The sequence below is a fragment of the Eleutherodactylus coqui genome, chromosome 6, assembly GCF_035609145.1.
Source record: "Eleutherodactylus coqui strain aEleCoq1 chromosome 6, aEleCoq1.hap1, whole genome shotgun sequence".
NCBI classification, from domain to species: Eukaryota; Metazoa; Chordata; class Amphibia; order Anura; family Eleutherodactylidae; genus Eleutherodactylus; species Eleutherodactylus coqui.
Genome location: NC_089842.1, coordinates 219,276,213 through 219,292,798, shown reverse-complemented (window position 1 = coordinate 219,292,798; position 16,586 = coordinate 219,276,213).

Below are 16,586 nucleotides of genomic sequence, written 5' to 3'. Positions count from 1 at the left end.
TTATATATACAGTACCACAACATATATAACACCCCTACATTGTATATACAGTACCCCCACATATATAGCACGCCTACATTGTATATACAGTACCCCCACACTATATAGAACCCCTCCACATTATATATACAGTACCACCACATTTTAACACCCCTACATTGTATATACAGTACCCCCACATTATATAAAACACTCAGCACATTATATATACAGTACCCCCACATATATAGCACTCCTACATTGTAAAGACAGTACCCCCACACTATATAGAACACCCCCCACATTCTATATACAGTACCACCACTTATATAGCACGCCTACATTGTATATACAGTACCCCCACACTATATAGAACCCCTCCACATTATATAAACAGTACTACCACATATATAACACCCCTACATTGTATATACAGTACCCCCACATTATATAAAACACTCAGCACATTATATATACAGTACCCCCACATATATAGCACTCCTACATTGTAAAGACAGTACCCTCACACTGTATAGAACACCCCCACATTCTATATACAGTACCCCACATATATAGCACTTAGATTGTACATAACACCACCAGGTTGTATATATAACCCCACATTCTCCATACGATATCCCATATTTTCCATATAAAGCCCCCAGATGCTATATACTGTATCTAATAGAGAATTTCACGAGGAATCCAAATCTGTTCTTAAATGTTTTCCGTGACATAGAAGAAAAGGGCAGGATATGCTCCATGTGCCCCCTGATGTTTCGAATCATCCAGGCAATCCTCTTCCCCCATTCAGATGCTCTGAGAGCGACATCTCAACAGAAAGGTTTGCGCAGGCGTCCAGGATCCGCTGTTACACGTGCGCCAAACTCTGGATTTTCACTGCATAAACCCTGGACTTGACATCACCCCACAGGTAGAAGTCCAAGGGAGTGGGATCCAGTGATCATGGGCGCCTCTCCACCAGGACACTACATCCAACCCACTACTCTGGAAATTGCTGATCGGCAAACTCGCAGACATCATGTCCACAATGTGCGGGGCACCATCCTGCTGGAGGAACACTGAGGATGTGCCATCTCTGTTGCACAGTGACGGTAACACCTCATCATGTAACAATTGCAGATACTTGGCAGCAGCAAGCTTACTTTCGGTGTGCCAATCATCTTGGAGGGAACTGTCCAGTGGCGGTGGGGTCGGACCAGTAGTAATGGTCTTGTTTGTTCACATTCATCACTGATCCATCCAGTCTGTGTGCCATGTGGGTCCCGCTGTAGTTGTTGTAACAACCATTCTACAAATTCAACACGGCGAACGGGATCGTCCTCATTGAGACAAAGCAGCGAGAGGATCTTATAGGACGCCATTTGTGTGTAGCCAGCAAATCTCTGTATATCAGTAGACTGTTAGCTCCGGGGACGACATCTTTATATATCAGTAGACTGTTAGCTCCGGGGACGACATCTTTATATATCAGTAGACTGTTAGCTCCGGGAACGACATCTTTATATATCAGTAGACTGTTAGCTCCGGGGACGACATCTTTATATATCAGTAGACTGTTAGCTCCGGGGACGACATCTTTATATATCAGTAGACTGTTAGCTCCGGGGACGACATCTTTATATATCAGTAGACTGTTAGCTCCGGGGACGACATCTTTATATATCAGTAGACTGTTAGCTCCGGGGACGACATCTTTATATATCAGTAGACTGTTAGCTCCGGGGACGACATCTTTATATATCAGTAGACTGTTAGCTCCGGGGACGACATCTTTATATATCAGTAGACTGTTAGCTCCGGGGACGACATCTTTATATATCAGTAGACTGTTAGCTCCGGGAACGACATCTTTATATATCAGTAGACTGTTAGCTCCGGGGACGACATCTTTATATATCAGTAGACTGTTAGCTCCGGGGACGACATCTTTATATATCAGTAGACTGTTAGCTCCGGGGACGACATCTTTATATATCAGTAGACTGTTAGCTCCGGGGACGACATCTTTATATATCAGTAGACTGTTAGCTCCGGGGACGACATCTTTATATATCAGTAGATTGTTAGCTCCGGGGACGACATCTTTATATATCAGTAGATTGTTAGCTCCGGGGACGACATCTTTATATATCAGTAGACTGTTAGCTCCGGGGACGACATCTTTATATATCAGTAGACTGTTAGCTCCGGGGACGACATCTTTATATATCAGTAGACTGTTAGCTCCGGGGACGACATCTTTATATATCAGTAGACTGTTAGCTCCGGGGACGACATCTTTATATATCAGTAGACTGTTAGCTCCGGGGACGACATCTTTATATATCAGTAGACTGTTAGCTCCGGGGACGACATCTTTATATATCAGTAGATTGTTAGCTCCGGGGACGACATCTTTATATATCAGTAGACTGTTAGCTCCGGGGACGACATCTTTATATATCAGTAGACTGTTAGCTCCGGGGACGACATCTTTATATATCAGTAGATTGTTAGCTCCGGGGACGACATCTTTATATATCAGTAGACTGTTAGCTCCGGGGACGACATCTTTATATATCAGTAGACTGTTAGCTCCGGGGACGACATCTTTATATATCAGTAGACTGTTAGCTCCGGGGACGACATCTTTATATATCAGTAGACTGTTAGCTCCGGGGACGACATCTTTATATATCAGTAGACTGTTAGCTCCGGGGACGACATCTTTATATATCAGTAGATTGTTAGTTCCGGGGACGACATCTTTATATATCAGTAGATTGTTAGCTCCGGGGACGACATCTTTATATATCAGTAGACTGTTAGCTCCGGGGACGACATCTTTATATATCAGTAGATTGTTAGCTCCGGGGACGACATCTTTATATATCAGTAGACTGTTAGCTCCGGGGACGACATCTTTATATATCAGTAGACTGTTAGCTCCGGGGACGACATCTTTATATATCAGTAGATTGTTAGCTCCGGGGACGACATCTTTATATATCAGTAGATTGTTAGCTCCGGGGACGACATCTTTATATATCAGTAGATTGTTAGCTCCGGGGACGACATCTTTATATGGCCGCCTGCAGACTGTCGGGTTGGATCCCGGTGTGAGAATTCTCGCAGTGGGATGTGGAGCCGTGCCCCTTCAGAGGCCTGCGGCTCACCCCCTCCTGGTGTCTTCTCTCTGCGCTGTGTGACAGCTGCCAGTCAGCCGGCGCATGCGCAGAGAGGAGCCGGCCCGTCACCACTGACATTTCTATGCGGGCCTCTGTGAGACCCGCGCAGAAATAGAACATGCCCCGATTTATTTTCTGCGTGTGATTTCACGCAGACAAATCGCGGCCGTCTGCCTACGATTGCGTTTTCTAATGCAATCCTATGGCAGCGGACACGGGCGAAAATTCTGTGGGAAATCCTGACATGGAATTTCCGCCCCTTGTGTAGAGGGCCTATATCAGTAAAAAAAGAAGTATGGGCTCACCTCACCAGCAGTATCTTCCAATATAGCAGGGAAATCTGAATTTCAACGGGAGCTCCGCCCTCAAGCAGCCGACGGCAGACGGCTAAATTCTATATAAAAAAAAGTAGACGTGGAGAGGAGCTGCTACTGTTTAAAAAAAATTACGTTCTTTATTAAATAAAAAGTATACAGCTCACAGGTCCGTGCAGAATGTGTTTCGGCTACAATAGCCTTTGTCCAGCGCGGACCTGTGAGCTGTATGCTTTTTATTCAATAAAGAACGTAATTTTTTAAACGGTAGCAGCTCCCCTCCACTTCTACTTTTTTCATTTGGCCTATATCAGTAGATTGCTAGCTCTCGGGACGACATCTCTGTATATCAGTAGATTGTTAGCTTTTGGGACAACATCTCTCTATAAGGCCCCCTGTCCATGGATGTGCATTTCCATAGCATTGCTATGGAAAGCGCTGGCCTCTGTCCACGAGCGAAAATCATTGCGATTCTCCGCTCGCGGCGGGCCATTCACAGCATGCTGCGAATTGCCCTGATTCTCTGCGGTCAGCCTATCTATCAGCCGGCCTATCAGTAAAATGTTAGCTCCTGGGACGGCATCTCTCTATATCAGTAGATTGTTTCATCAGGAATTGTGCGGATGCCTTGGGGTAGAGCGTTCCAGAGGATGGGTGCTGCTCTGGTGAAGTCCTGTAGGCGAGCATGTGAGGTTCGTATGACAGCAATGTTTAGTCTGAGTGTGTTAGCGGATCGGAGTGAGCGGGCTGGGTGGTATACTGACAGTAGGGAGGCGATGTATGCTGGCACAGCACCATGCAGAGCTTTGTGGGTGAGGTTGAGGAGTTTAAATTCAGTTCTGCAGTGGATGGGCAGCCAATGCAGCGACTGGCATAATGCAGAGGCGTCTGAATAACGACTGGATAAAAAAATTAGCCTAGTTGCCGCATTTAGTATGGATTGGAGTGGAGCGAGTCTAGTGCGGGGGAGGCCGATGAGTAGTAAGTTGCAGTAGTCGAGTCGGGAGTGAATGAGGGCGTCCACGAGTGTCTTTAGCGTGTCCGTGGTCAGGAACAGCCGTATTTTAGCAATATTTCTGAGGTGCATGTGGTATGTTTGGGCCAGAGATTCGATATGGGGGGTAAAGGAGAGATCAGAATCCAGTGTGACCCCAAGGCAGCTGGCATGCCGTCTGGGGATTATGATGGTGCCAGACACTGGAATGGAGATGTTGAGGGGAGGTCAGTTGGAAGGTAGAAAGACAAGGAGGTCAGTTTTAGAGAGGTTTAGTTTGAGAAAAAGGGAGGACATAGTGTTAGAGACAGCGGACAGACAGTCGGTGATATTTTGGAGGAATGGTCCAGGAATCTCACAAGAGGAGGTGTATAGTTGGGTGTCGTCAGCGTAGAGATGGTATTGGAGGCTGAATTTGTGGATGGTTTGTCCAATTGGGGCAGTATAGATAGAGAAGAGAAGGGGACCAAGGACCGAGCCCTGGGGTACCCCGACAGCGAGAGGAAGTGGAGCAGAGATAGAACCAGCAAAGGAAACACTGAAAGAGCGGTCAGAGAGGTAGGAAGAGAACCAGGAGAAAGCTGTGTCCTTTAGACCTATAGAGTGGAGCATAGTGAGAAGGAGATGGTCGACAGTGTCAAAAGCAGCAGACAGGTCAAAGGGGATTAGTAGGGAGTAATCACCTCTTGACTTTGCCGCCATCAGGTCATTTGATACTTTTGTGAGAGTTGTTTCGGTCGAGTGTAAGAGCGGAAACCAGACTGGAGGGGGTCGAGGAGTAAGTTGTTAGAGAGAAAGCGTGTAAGGCGGGAGTAGACCAGGCGTTCTAATAATTTGGAGATGAAGGGGAGGTTTGAGATGGGTCGGTAGTTGGTGGCATCGGTCGGGTTAAGGTTTAGTTTTTTAAGCAGAGGGGATATGATGGAGTGTTTAAATTAGATGGGGAAGGTGCCAGAGGTTAGGGAGAGGTTGTAGATTATGATGAGGTGAGTAATAAGAGCTGGGGAAAGGGATCAGAGGAGGTGAGAGTGGAGAGGGTCGCTAGCGCAAGTAATGGGGCGGGCAGCAAAAAGGAGCCTGGAGACTTCTTCCTCTGTCATTGGTTCTAACATAGAAAGTGAGTAAGTGCTGGATGCGGTGATGAGGAGACTGGGATCGGGGCTAACCATACAGTTTTCAGAGATTTCTTTTCGATTTTTTTCTTTGAAATAGGCAGCTAGTTCTCCAGCACTCAGGTCTGTCACAGGGGCCTGTTTGGGGCTGAGGAGGGAGTGGAAGATCTCGAAGAGTCGTTTGGGATTGTGGGATAGTGAGGAGACAAGGGAGGGGAAATAAACTTGTTTGTATATTTGTAGATTGTATATCAGTAAATTGTTAGCTCCTGGAGCGACAGACATCTCTCTATATCAGTAGATTGTTAGCTCCTGGGACAACATCTCTCTATATCAGTAGATTGTTGACATCTCTCTATATCAGTAGATTGTTAGCTCCTGGGACAACATCTCTCTATATCAGTAGATTGTTAGCTCCTGGGACAACAACTCTCTATATCAGTAGATTATTGACATCTCTCTATATCAGTAGATTGTTAGCTCCCACGACAACATCTCTCTATATCAGTAGATTGTTGACATCTCTCTATATCAGTAGATTGTTAGTTCCGGGGACGACATCTCTCTATATCAGTAGATTGTTAGCCCCTGGGACGACGTCTCTCTATATCCGTTGTGAGGTACTAAGGGGACTGGAGGAAGGTCATGTCTCGCTCTCGGAGACGTAAAAACCCAGGAGCGTAATGTGGTCTCAAGCAAGCAGTTGCTGGAGATCTGTTGTTTAAAAATATCCGGGCCTGTTTTTTTTTGGAATGGATGGCAGGTTGAGCCAGACTAAGTGTGCACATAAAAAGCAGGTGCACGGACACAGAAGAGGAGTGTCTGGCTGAGGGCCAGGTTGTGGCTGAACAAGCCAGAGGTGGACAGGGAGACGCCCCTCACCTCAACACCTAGCCGAGGTGTGTCTGGGAGGACCAGACGGAGGTAAGATGGCTGCTGGACCCTGGCAGCCTGTGTAACCGGCTTGAAGGTAGAAGCTCTGCTGTGCGCTGCACCAGCTAAGTGCGACCTGGGCTCTGGACTATTGCCTGTTTACCTGATATCTGGACTATTGCCTGTTTACCTGATATCTGGACTATTGCCTGTTTACCTGATATCTGGATTATGGACTATCATTTGTTTGCCTGAAGTTAAAGGGGTTGTCCCGCGGCAGCAAGTGGGTCTATACACTTCTGTATGGCCATATTAATGCACTTTGTAATGTACATTGTGCATTAATTATGAGTAGAGATGAGCGAACACCAAAATGTTCGGGTGTTCGTTATTGGGAACGAACTTCCCGCGATGTTCGAGGGTTCGTTTCGAACAACGAACCCCATTGAAGTCAATGGGCGACCAGAGCATTTTTGTATTTCGCCGATGCTCGCTAAGGTTTTCATGTGTGAAAATCTGGGCAATTCAAGAAAGTGATGGGAACGACACAGCAACGGATAGGGCAGGCGAGGGGCTACATGTTGGGCTGCATCTCAAGTTCACAGGTCCCACTATTAAGCCACAATACCGGCAAGAGTGGGCCCCCCCCCCCCTCCCAACAACTTTTACTTCTGAAAAGCCCTCATTAGCATGGCATACCTTTGCTAAGCACCACACTACCTCCAACAAAGCACAATCACTGCCTGCATGACACTCCACTGACACTTCTCCTGGGTTACATGCTGCCCAACCGCCCCCCCTCCCCCCCACAGCGCACACCAAAGTGTCCCTGGGCAGCCTTCAGCTGCCCTCATGCCACACCACGCTCATGTCTATTTAGAATTGCGTCTGCCATGACGAGGGACCGCAGGCACACACTGCAGAGGTTGGCACGGCTAGGCAGCGACCCTCTTTAAAAGTGGCGGAGCGATAGCCCACAATGCTGTACAGAAGCAATGAGAAATAGAATCCTGTGCCACCGCCATCAGGAGCTGCACACGTGGGCATAGCAATGGGGAACCTATGTGCCACACACTATTCATTCTGTCAAGGTGTCTGCATGCCCCAGTCAGACCGGGCTTTTTAATTCATAGACACAGGCAGGTACAACTCCCTATTGTGAAGTCCCTGTCGACCCACAGCATGGGTGGCTCCCTGGAACCCACCGGCGGTATATAAAAATATCCCATTGCATTGCCCAACACAGCTGAGGTAGTAATGTCGTGCTTAATGCAGGTGGGCTTCGGCCCACACTGCATGCCCCAGTCTGACTGGCGTTCTTTATAAGTGTACAGATGTAGTAAAAACTCCGTGTGCACCTACAGCATGGGTGGGTGCCAGGAAGCCACCGGCGGTACATAGAAATATCCCATTGCATTGCCCAACACAGCTGAGGTAGTAATGTTGTGCTTAACCCTTTCCAATCCAATTTGTATATGGTTTTCCTAGGGGGCTTACTCTTTTTCTGCCGTTATACAACGGCGCTATATGCTGGCTAAAGCCAGTACTGCATGAGCTGACACGTAGGATAGGCTCCGACAGCAGAGAGGCTGGCAATATACAGTAAGAGAACCCCGACGGACGTCCACCAACAACGGAGCTGTACAGCCTTAAACCCTAATGTCTTCACAGGTCACACAGTGGACTGGAAAGGGTTAATGCAGGTGGGTTTCGGCCCACACTGCATGCCCCAGTCAGACTGGGTTTCTTTATAAGTGGAAACAGATGCATTTATAATTCCCTGTGGACCCACAGCATGGGTGGGTGCCAGGAAGCCACCGGCGGTACATAGAAATATCCCATTGCATTGCCCAACACAGCTGAGGTAGTAATGTCGTGCGTAATACAGGTGGGCTTCGGCCCACACTGCATGCCCCAGTCTGACCGGGGTTCTTTACAAGTGGACACATGTAGGTTAAACTCCCTGTGGACCCACTGCCTGGGTGGGTGCCAGGAAGCCACCGGCGGTACATAGAAATATCCCATTGCATTGCCCAACACAGCTGAGGTAGTAATGTCGTGCGTAATACAGGTGGGCTTCGGCCCACACTGCATGCCCCAGTCAGACTGGGGTTCTTTAGAAGTGTACAGATGTATTAAAAACTCCGTGTGCACCTACAGCATGGGTGGCTCCCTGGAACCCACCGGCGGTACATAAAAATATCCCATTGCATTGCCCAACACAGCTGAGGTAACGTCAGCTGTAATGCAGGTGGGCTAAAAATTAATTTGATTACACTGTAGGCGAGGGCCCACAAAAATTGCTGTATCAACAGTACTAATGCACATCCCAAAAATTGGCCATGGCCAGCCAAGAGGGCAGGTGAAACCCATTAATCGCTTTGGTTAATGTGGCTTAAGTGGTAACTAGGCCTGGAGGCAGCCCAGTGTAACGAAAAATTGGTTCAAGTTAAAGTTCCAACGCTTTTAAGCGCATTGAAACTTATAAAAATTGTTCAGAAAAATTATTTGAGTGAGCCTTGTGGCCCTAAGAAAAATTGCCCGTTCAGCGTGATTACGTGAGGTTTCAGGAGGAGGAGCAGGAGGAGGAGGAGGAGGAATATTATACACAGATTGATGAAGCAGAAATGTCCCCGTTTTGGATGGTGAGAGAGAACGTAGCTTCCATCCGCGGGTGCAGCCTACGTATTGCTTAGGTATCGTTGCTGTCCGCTGGTGGAGAACAGAAGTCTGGGGAAATCCAGGCTTTGTTCATCTTGATGAGTGTTAGCCTGTCGGCACTGTCGGTTGACAAGCGGCTACGCTTATCTGTCATGATTCCCCCAGCCGCACTAAACACACTCTCTGACAAGACGCTAGCCGCAGGACAAGCAAGCACCTCCAGGGCATACAGCGCTAGTTCAGACCACGTGTCCAGCTTCGACACCCAGTAGTTGTAGGGGGCAGAGGCGTCACCAAGGATGGTCGTGCGATCCGCTACGTACTCCCTCACCATCCTTTTGCAGTGCTCCCGCCGACTCAGCCGTGACTGGGGAGCGGTGACACAGTCTTGGTGGGGAGCCATAAAGCTGGCCAGGCCCTTAAAGACTGTTGCACTGTCTGGGATGTACATGCTGCTCGATCTCCGCACCTCCCCTGCTACCTGGCCCTCGGTACTGCGCCTTCTGCCACTAGCGCTGTCGGCTGGGAATTTTACCATCAGCTTGTCCGCAAGGGTCCTGTGGTATAGCAACACTCTCGAACCCCTTTCCTCTTCGGGAATCAGAGTGGGCAGGTTATCCTTATACCGTGGATCGAGCAGTGTGTACACCCAGTAATCCGTCGTGGCCAGAATGCGTGCAACGCGAGGGTCACGAGAAAGGCATCCTAACATGAAGTCAGCCATGTGTGCCAGGGTACCTGTACGCAACACATGGCTGTCTTCACTAGGAAGATCACTTTCAGGATCCTCCTCCTCCTCCTCCTCAGGCCATACACGCTGAAAGGATGACAGGCAATCAGCCGGTGTACCGTCAGCAGCGGCCCAAGCTGTCTCTTCCCCCTCCTCCTCATCCTCCTCATGCTCCTCCTCCTCCTCCTGTATGCGCTGAGAAATAGACAGGAGGGTGCCCTGACTATCCAGCGGCATACTGTCTTCCCCCGCCCCCGTTTCCGAGCGCAAAGCAGCTGCCTTTATGGTTTGCAGGGAATTTCTCAAGATGCATAGCAGAGGAATGGTGACGCTAATGATTGTAGCATCGCCGCTCACCACCTGGGTAGACTCCTCAAAATTACCAAGGACATGGCAGATGTCTGCCAACCAGGCCCACTCTTCTGAAAGGAATTGAGGAGGCTGACTCCCACTGCGCCGCCCATGTTGGAGTTGGTATTCGACTATAGCTCTACGTTGTTCATAGAGCCTGGCCAACATGTGGAGCGTAGAGTTCCACCGTGTGGGCACGTCGCACAGCAGTCGGTGCACTGGCAGCTTAAAGTGATGTTGCAGGGTGCGCAGGGTGGCAGCGTCCGTGTGGGACTTGCGGAAATGTGCGCAGAGCCGGCGCGCCTTTACGAGCAGGTCTGACAAGCGTGGGTAGCTTTTCAGAAAGCGCTGAACCACCAAATTAAAGACGTGGGCCAGGCATGGCACGTGCATGAGGCTGCCGAGCTGCAGAGCCGCCACCAGGTTACGGCCGTTGTCACACACGACCATGCCCGGTTGGAGGCTCAGCGGCGCAAGCCAGCGGTCGGTCTGCTGTGTCAGACCCTGCAGCAGTTCGTGGGCCGTGTGCCTCTTATCGCCTAAGCTGAGTAGTTTCAGCACGGCCTGCGGACGCTTGCCCACCGCTGTGCTGCCACACCGCGCGACACCGACTGCTGGCGACATGCTGCTGCTAACACATCTTGATTGCGAGACAGAGGAGGAGGAGGAGGAGGAGGGTGGTTTAGTGGAGGAAGCATACACCTCCACAGATACCACCACCGAGCTGGGGCCCGCAATTCTGGGGGTGGGTAGGACATGAGCGGTCCCAGGCTCTGACTCTGTCCCAGCCTCCACTAAATTCACCCAATGTGCCGTCAGGGAGATGTAGTGGCCCTGCCCGCCTGTGCTTGTCCACGTGTCCGTAGTTAAGTGGACCGTGGCAGTAACCGCGTTGGTGAGGGCGCGTACAATGTTGCGGGAGACGTGGTCGTGCAGGGCTGGGACGGCACATCGGGAAAAGTAGTGGCGACTGGGAACTGAGTAGCGCGGGGCCGCCGCCTCCATGATACTTTTGAAGGACTCCGTTTCCACAACCCAATACGGCAGCATCTGAAGGCTGATGAATTTTGCTATGCGGACGGTTAACGTTTGAGCGTGCGGGTGCGTGGCGGCGTACTTGCGCTTGCGCTCCAACAGTTGCGCAAGCGACGGCTGGACGGTGCGCTGAACTACACTGCTGGATGGGGCCGAGGACAGCGGAGGTGAGGGTGTGGGTGCAGGCCAGGAGACGGTAGTGCCTGTGTCCTGAGAGGGGGGTTGCATCTCAGTGGCAGGTTGGGGCACAGGGGGAGAGGCAGGGGTGCAAACCGGAGGCGCTGAACGGCCTTCGTCCCACCTTGCGGGGTGCTTGGCCATCATATGTCTGCGCATGGTGGTGGTGGTGAGGCTGTTGGTGTTGGCTCCCCGGCTGAGCTATGCGCGACAAAGGTTGCACACCACTGTTCGTCGGTCGTCAGGCGTCTCTGTGAAAAACTGCCAGACCTTAGAGCACCTCGGCCTCTGCAGGGTGGCATGGCGCGAGGGGGCGCTTTGGGAAACACTTGGTGGATTATTCGGTCTGGCCCTGCCTCTACCCCTGGCCACCGCACTGCCTCTTGCAACCTGCCCTGCTGATGCCCTTGACTCCCCCTCTGAAGACCTGTCCTCCTGAGTAAGCGTTGCACACCAGGTGGGGTCAGTCACCTCATCGTCCTGCTGCTCTTCCTCCGAATCCTCTGTGCGCTGCTCCCTCGGACTTACTGCCCTTACTACTACCTCACTGCAAGACAACTGTGTCTGATCGTCATCGTCCTCCTCACCCACAGAAAGTTGTTGAGACAGTTGGCGGAAGTCCCCAGCCTCTTCCCCCGGACCCCGGGAACTTTCGAATGGTTGGGCATCAGTGACGATAAACTCCTCTGGTGGGAGAGGAACCGCTGCTGCCCAATCTAAGCAGGGGCCCGAGAACAGTTCCTGGGAGTGTTCCCGCTCCTGAGCAGGTGTTATTGTAGTGGAGTGAGGAGGCTGGGAGGAAGGAGGAGCAGCAGACAGAGGATTCGGATTGGCAGCAGTGGACGGCGCAGAACTGCGGGTAGACGATAGGTTGCTCGAAGCACTTTCTGCCATCCAGGACAGGACCTGCTCACACTGCTCATTTTCTAATAACCGTCTCCCGCGTGGACCCATTAATTGGGCGATGAATGTGGGGACACCAGAAACGTGCCTCTCTCCTAATCGCGCAGCAGTCGGCTGCGACACACCTGGATCAGGAGCTTGGCCTGTGCCCACACCCTGACTTGGCCCTCCGCGTCCTCGGCCGCGTCCATGTCCTCTAGGCCTACCCCTACCCCTCAGCATGCTGTATTACCAGTGATTTGATTTCACAGGCAGCTAATAAATTGGCGCAAGACTGCAGGCCAAATATAATTTTTTCCCTTTTTTGAAAACGAAAGGCCCCACTGCCTCTAGTGAATGAATAATCTAAGTTTAATAACTGTGCTGTTTTCCTGCTAATGTGTCACAGAACGTGAGGGTAGCAGAGTTATTAACTGTGGCAGAGCAGGTATTTTTTTTCCCAATTAAGGAAAGCAAATGGCAAAGCCAGGAGTAAAACATAGCTGGGTGCGTCTGATTTTTACAGGTTGCACACGCAGCCGACACGTGTCCACCGGCGTTAGGACGGACAGAGGCAGGACAAATAGAATTATTTTCCGGTTTTTTGCACCAAAAGGCAGCACTGCGTATATTCAATGAATAATAACTGTGTTGTGGCCCTGCCTATACAATTCTTTCCCTGCAGTATCAATGGAGGGTGCAATGGTCTGCAGAGGCGATTTTGAGAAGCAAAAAAAAATGCAGCACAGCTAACAGCAGCCTGGACAGTACTGCGCACGGTTAAATATGGCCCTAGAAAGGACCGTTGAGGTTCTTGAAGGCTACACTCACTCCTAACACTCTCCCTGCCTATGCAGCACTTCTGTCCCTAATGCCAGGTGCAACGCTCTGCAGAGCCGATTTTGAGAAGAAAAAAAATTGACACTGCTAACAGCAGCCAACACACAGCTATCAGTGGCCCTAATAAGGACCTTTGGGGGGTCTTGAAGCCTACACTAACTACCAATTCTTTCCCTACAGCAGCTCCGGTACAAACAGCACTGTCCCTCATCTAACTCACACGGCATCTGAGGCGAACCGCGGGAGGGGCCGACTTTTATGTTCGGGTGACACCTGATCTTCCCAGCCACTCACAGCAGGGGGGTGGTATAGGGCTTGAATGTCACAGGGGGAAGTTGTAATGCCTTCCCTGTCTTTCAATTGGCCAGAAAAGCGCGCTAACGTCTCAGGGAAGGAAGTGAAAGTAACCAGAACACCGCATGGTGTTCGTTACGAATAACGAACATCCCGAACACCCTAATATTCGCACGAATATCAAGCTCGGAAGAACACGTTCGCTCATCTCTAATTATGAGCCATACAGAAGTTATAAGAAGTTTTTCACTTACCTGCTCCGTTGCTAGCGTCCTCGTTTCCATGGAGCCGACTAATTTTCGCCGTCTAATGGCCAAATTAGCCACGCTTGCGCAGTCCCGGTCTTCTTCTTTTTTCAATGGGGCTGCTCGTGCTGGATGCCGGCTCCGTGTAGCTCCGCCCCGTCACGTGCCGATTCCAGCCAATCAGGAGGCTGGAATCGGCAATGGACCGCACAGAAGCCCTGCGGTCCACCGAGTGAGAAGATCCCCGCGGCCATCTTCATCAGGTAAGTAAGAAGTCACCGGAGCGCGGGGATTCAGGTAAGCGCTGTGCAGTTTTTTTTTTAAGTCCCTGCATCGGGGTTGTCTCGCGCCGAACGGGGGGGGGGGTTGAAAAAAAACAAAAACGTTTCGGCGCGGGACAACCCCTTTAAGGTTGGACTTTTTATGTTGCTGGTATAAAATAAACGCAGGCCACGCCTGTATTTGGACTGCATCTGCTGGTGTTCTGTCTCTGTGTATCAAGAAACCCGCACGCCTACCGAGCTATATCCCCACACAGTAGATTGTTAGCTCCTGGGACGACATCTCTCTATATTCGTAGATTGTTAGCTCCTGGGATGTCATCTCTCTATATCAGTGGATTGTTAGCTCATGGAACGATCTCTCTGTATATCAGTAGATTCTTAGCTCCCAGTACAACATCTCTGTATATCAGTAGATTGTTAGCTCCCGGAATTACACTTCTCTATATCAGTAGATTGTTAGCTCCCGCGACAACATCACTCTGTATTAGTTGATTGTTAGCTCCAGGGATGACTCCTCTCTATATCAGTAGATTGTTAGCACCTGGGACGACATCTCTGTATATCAGTAGATTGGGTATTATTGTACCTTGACGCCACCAGGAAGCAAGGGGTTTGACAGGAGAAACTCCCCTCTCACACCCCTAGCTCCCCATTGCGTGACTTGTAAAAAGTCCTAGCAGCACAGTGTCTATTGATTGTTGCTTGCCATGAATGCGTAGGGTTAGGCATGTTTTACCTGTTAGGCTTACATTATAAACAGTAAATGCTTCCATGTTCCATGTTAGTCTTCCGAGAAAGTGATGATCATTCCACTTATCCTGTGTTTAATACTACCAGCCAACCCTTTCTCAGATTTTGACTAGTAGCAGTGTGATGCCTTTTCTCTTTTCTACTAGTCCTTGGGGAGAAGAGTTATGTAAGTGCCCCATGGCAATGTTAGTGCATCCTAGATTCTGTCCAACCAAAGTGGTGATAGCCGTACCACTTTTCTGCACAAGCCGTCATAAAAGGTAACGCTAGACACAAAACGTGACATCCTAAGTAGTCTGAGTAGCACCGGAGGTTGAGTTGTGTTTATAGGTTTCGGCTTGCACACTCAGCGACTGTGTAGGTGGTGCTTTAGATGTTATTGTGTAGGACACTGAAAACTAGTTCACTCAGGACAAATGCACTCCATTTAAGAGGACTGGGGTTGGCTTGTTTTTAAGTAGGGGGGAACTATAGTGGCCCAGTACAACGGGGCCCCTTCTTTAATGGTGTTTATGCTCAGTCTTGTGTTGTCAGTGTCTTTCCGGTTGTAAGATTGGTGTGTATTGCATATCTGCAGCACTGAATGAGTTAAGTGTCTGGTATGTAGATGACTGTCTGGTTTTGTCTGTCACATGATGATGCCTGAGTTATGTGTTCTGAGTCTAAGCGGGAAAGAGAGGAGTTCCGTCCTGTTCCTGTTTGAGAGAGGAGTGCAAGGCAGCTGTCTGTGGGTACCTTCAACCCACAGATACAGAATGGAGGAGGTCGAGAGGATGGCCTAGCGAGTGTGGGGACTACTACTCCCCAGTGGTTTGGCAGCGTGTTGTAAGCTGTCTTTCTTTAAGGAAATGCCAGCCCCTCATGGGATCGGACCCCGATTCTTAGCACAGTCCAAATAGTGAAAGATAGGCAGCATCCATGGCAGCACCTAATATACATAATGTAAAAATCTCATTCCCCAAGGTCAAGCTTGACAAAAAGCCCTGGTGCGGTTGAAACGTCGCTGCTATGGACCTTGGGGAATAAAGTTTTTTACATTTTGTATATTCTGCACCGTGGATGCTGCCTATCTTTCACTATTTGGCATTCCTAGTTGCCGTTAGAACTTCTACCACTGCGCAAAACCAAGCCGGGCCGAGTCGTGACCCTCCGGGTAAGGACAGCGGAGCCACCATTGACAACCTACCTGTTCCCCGCTGTCTCCACACAGAGGGTCTGCGCTCAGCTACCGCACACCCTGACTGTCAGACTGAAAGTGAAAACGTAGAGCGCCGCAGGGTTCCTGAAATGCGCAGCGTCTTCAGCGGGTGACATCTACCCGGACTCGGAGGAGCGTGTTTTGCTGTCATACACAGAAAGTGCAGCATGCAGGATATTTTGGCATCAGAGAATCTGAGGAAAAAAGTAAAAGTCCAGCCATCTTTATGCACCCGTCGCACACAACGGACATCCTGTACACCTAAACCATCTGATAACAGAAAACAAGAGCTTTCCCCACTGCAGCCCAATAACTTTTATCTTCTAATCCCAGTATCCGTGCCGCGAGAAAATACGGTACTGCGGTCAAAAGCTAATACAGTACATCTCTGGTTATCCGATATGCTAGATTGTTGGAAACAGACATACGCCCCCCACGGGTCATCATAAGAATGAAAGATTGGCGTAAAACTAACACAGGGTCTGACACTAACTGCAGCATGGGCGACATGACACAGGCTTTCCTACGCCCCTTAGGGTACCGGTGGTCATTTATGTCAGCCCTTGCATGATGAGATCAGTGAGGAGGAAACTACGTGGCGCAGTGCTCGCACTGGCACGCCAATCATTACCCATGGGCTGGCGGAGAAGCGGCAAGCGCTTGGATATTTCCAGCA